This window comes from Triticum aestivum, chromosome 4B, assembly GCF_018294505.1.
Source record: "Triticum aestivum cultivar Chinese Spring chromosome 4B, IWGSC CS RefSeq v2.1, whole genome shotgun sequence".
NCBI lineage: Eukaryota > Viridiplantae > Streptophyta > Magnoliopsida > Poales > Poaceae > Triticum > Triticum aestivum.
The window spans coordinates 433,166,000-433,170,494 of NC_057804.1; positions in this window are offsets into that span (position 1 = coordinate 433,166,000).

Sequence of the window (4,495 nt, forward strand, 5' to 3'; positions counted from 1 at the left end):
ACGACCATATATGCTTGGATCTTTCCCCACCACATGGTACTTGCCAACTAGACGATAATTGAGGTTGAAATGAGAAGGAAGACAATTGACTTGCATAAAAGTAAATACATGAAAGTAAAAGATAGGCCCTTCGAAGAGGGAAGCAGAGGTTGTCATGTGCTTTTTAATTTTTGGATGTGCAAACCCTTAATGCAAAGGAACGTCATGTTGTATTACCCTTTGTGATAACAACCTTTATTATGTAGTATGTCCCTTTTATTTCTTTACCATCACAAGTTCGTTCAACACTTACTTTCCCTTACAATAAAAGATCATACATATTTAGGAGCAATTTTTATTGCTTTTGCATCGATGAAAACTTACTTGAAGGATCTTATTCAATCCATAGGTAGATATGGTGGACACTCATGGCATGAACTGGGGTTTAAGGGTCTTGGATGCATAAGTAGTATCTCTACTTAGTACAAAATTTTGGCTAGCAAAAGATCCTAAGCAAGCACCACATGTTGGAGGATCCATAACAATATCACTTCTATACAAATATACCCAAACATCTTCCTTGTCCAACTTCAACTAATTTGCTCAAGTTTGAAAATAATTAATGGGGCTCACAATCATAGAAGATGTCCAAGATAGTATATTTATATGTGAAATATCTCTTCCTTCAATATTCTTTCATGAATTGTTCAAGTGACAAATGTTGTGTTTGCTAACTTTCAATAAATTTTACCACCTATACTTCTATATGTGAAGTCATTACTCCCCATGTGATAACAATATGAAACATATATAATTTCATCTTTATGGTATTCAATTCATTCAACCATTTACTCATAAGATATAAGTGAAGCACGAGAGTAAATGACAAACTACTCCAAAAAGATATAAGTGAAGATCAATGAGTAGTCCAGTAGTTAAATAGCCATGTGAGGACTCTCTCTCATTAAAGATTTCAGATCCAATGATTTTAGTAAAACAGCTATTAAAATGAAAATACGCTCCAAGCAAAACACATATCATGTGACGAATAAAAATATAGCTCCAAGTAAGGTATACCGATAGTTTTGAAGACGAAACAGGGGATGCCTTCCGGGGCATCCCCAAGCTTAGGAGCTTTAGTCTTCCTTGAATATTAACTTGGGGTGCCTTGTGCATCCCCAAGGTTAGAGTTTTTCCACTCCTTATTCTCCTCATATCGATATCTCACTCAAAACTTCAATCACACAAAACTTAACGGAACTTCATGAGATGGGTTAGTATGATAAAGACAAACCATTCACTTTGGTACTGTCAAGATAAGATTCATATTTTTTCACACAATGCGTACTGTACCCTATCATTTCTACAATTTATATTGAGCAATATAAGCAATAGAAACTAGAAAAGAAGCAAACTATGCACTGAAAACAGAATCTGTCAGAAACAAAATAGTCTGTAATGATATGAGCAACAACCACACTTCTGCTACTCCAAAAATTCTGAAAATTAGGAAACGTAGGTAATTTGCATATCAATTTTTTGTAAAAACTTCAGATCAAAAGCACGCTTCTGTGATTTTTTAAAATTCTGGCAATGAACGCAAAAGTTTCTGTTTTTCAGCAAGATCAAATCAACTACCACCATAGATCATCCCAAAGGTATTGCTTGGCACTTTATTGAAACAAAAGCTATAAAACATGATTACTACAGTAGCATAATCATGAGAACACACAAAAACAGTAGGGGTAAATATTGGGTTGTCTCCCAACAAGCATTTTTCTTTAATGCCTTTTTAGCTAGGCATGACATTTTAATGATACTCTTCCAAGCCCAATGTCGATGATAATTTTATTCATACTTTAAAAGATATAAGTGAAGTTCATAGAGCATTGTACAATTAATTTAGATTAACCAATATCCAAGCTCAAAATATATAAGTGAAGCACATGAAGCATTCTATAAAGCCAATACTCAAAAGATATAAGTGAAGCGCAAAGAGCATTCTATAAAGCTATGATGGACTGTCTCATACTAGCATGGTGCATAAAGGAAAAGAAAAACACAAAAGACGCATATCATGTGAACAAAAAAACCCGAGGTATACCGATAATTGTTGAAGAATAAAGATGGGATGCCTTCCGAGGCATGCCCAAGCTTAGATGCTTGAATCTCCTTGAAATATTTACTTGGGGTGCCTTGGGAATCCCCAAGCTTCAACTCTTGTCTCTCTGTATTCTTCTTATATCGATACCTCCTCGATCTTCGAACACTTCATCCACACAAAACTTAACAAAACTCCCGTGAGATCCGTTAGTATAATAAAGCAAATCACTACCTTAACGTACTGTTGTGAACTCATTCCAATTTCATATTAGCATTATATCTACTGTATTCCAACTTCACCGTGGTTCATACCCCCCGATACAACCCATAGATTCATCAAAATAAGTGAACAACACATAGAAAACAGATTCTGTCAAAAACAGGACAGTCTGTAGCAATCTGGAAACTTCATATACTTCTGTAACTCCAAAAATTCTAGAAATTAGGAAAAATAAAAAAAATCATATGTAAAAACTTCAGAAACTTTTGAGGTTCCAGTAAAAAACTGAAATTCACGCACTACAGCCAAAGTTTCTGTTTTTGCACCGAACATAGCAAACAAGCAATCTAATCATCCTAAAGCCAAAACTTGGCACATTATTTTTATAATACAATGGATATATACAAGGAGATAATTATTTTTGATAAACTTCCATGAAAAATTCTACATTGTTTCCATGATCATGAAGGCAAGTGTTCAAGGTCGACGTTTACTTCTCCAATGCACAACCTTCCAATCACTTCCCTTTTTGAAAAGAAAATTAGGCATAAGAGGCGAGTTTTTTTTGTAATTTGCATTTTTTATTTTTTTTGTTTCACCCACAATTAAAGAAAGCAAGAAAACAAAAAAACAAAAGGAAAAGGAAAATCTACTTAGTGAAGAAAGCAAACAAGCACACACGAGAATATCAACCCCACGCTATTGCTCCCCGACAACGGCGCTAGAAAAGAGCTTGATAATCCCCAAGTGCAAGGAATCATCGTAGCAATTTCCAAAGCTGGAAGTGATAAGTATGGAGTCTCGAACCCACAAGGAGCTAAAGGTAAGATCAATATTCTTTCAAGTCCTATTTGCCACTGATATGACTCTACGTACACCGAACATTTGCTTCCATCTAGAAACGAGAAATAAAAATACGTTGTGGGTATGAAGAGGATAGCTTTGCATGATATCAGAGAGCTAAGATATAAAAATAGGTGTTGTTATCATAAAGTTAGAATATATCACAATATATTACAAATAGCGAGTGTGGAATAATGATGGAACGGTGTGCGGAATTGTCCTTGGCAATCATTAACAAGATCGGTAATCATTATTGCAATTTTATATGAGGGAGAGACATAAGCTAACATACTTTCTCTACTTGGGTAATATGCACTTATGATTGGAACTCTAGCAAGCATCCGCAACTACTAAAGATCATTAAGGTAAAACCCAACTATAGCATTAAAGTATCAAGTCCCCTTTATCCCATATGCAACAACCCCCTTACTCGGGTTTAAGCTTCTGTCACTCTAGCAACCCACTATAAGTGAATCATGAATGTATTGCAACACCCTACAACGGGAACCCCTCACGTGTGCGTAGCATGGAAGGCACCATAGGACAGTACCAAAATAAGACATACAACTCAAACCAATATAGATCATCAATCAACCCAAAAGATAAAAGAGATCTACTCAAAACATCATAGGATGGCAACACATCATTGGACCATAATATGTGGCATAAAGCACCATGTTCAAGTAGGGGATTATAGCGGGGTGCAAGAGAGTGGACCGCTTAAAAGAGATGAGGAAGGTGATGAAGATGGTGATGTTGATGAAGGAGATCACCACGGCGATGGTTACCCTGGTGGCACTCCGGCGCCACTGAGAGAGAGGGGGAGAGAGTATCCCCCTTGTTCTTCCTCCTCCATGGCCTCCCCTTAGATGGGGAGAGGTTCTCCCTCTTGTCCTTGGCCTCCATGGTGATGATGGCCCCCTCCGGCTTCCTCCTCCATGGCCTCTGGTGATGATGGCCCCCTCCGGCAGGGTGCCAGAGAGGGCCTAGATTGATTTTTTGTGGCTACAGAGGCTTGCGGTGGCGGAACTTCCGATCTGGGTTTCTTTTCGGAGGTTTGGGTATTTATAAGAATTTTTGGCGTCAGTCTCACGTCAAGGGGGTGTCTGAGGGGCCCATAAGCCATAGGACCGCGCCCTACCCCCAGGGCATGCCTTGGCGGCTTGTGGACACCTCGTCCACTTCCTGGCCCAGCTCTTGTGCTTCGGGGGACTCTTTTGGTCAATGAAAAATCACCGTAAATTTTCAGCCCATTCCGAGAACTTTTATTTCTGCACAAAAAAGACACCACAGTAGTTCTACTGAAAACAACGCCAGACAGGGTTAGTTCTAATCAAATCATAGCAAAAC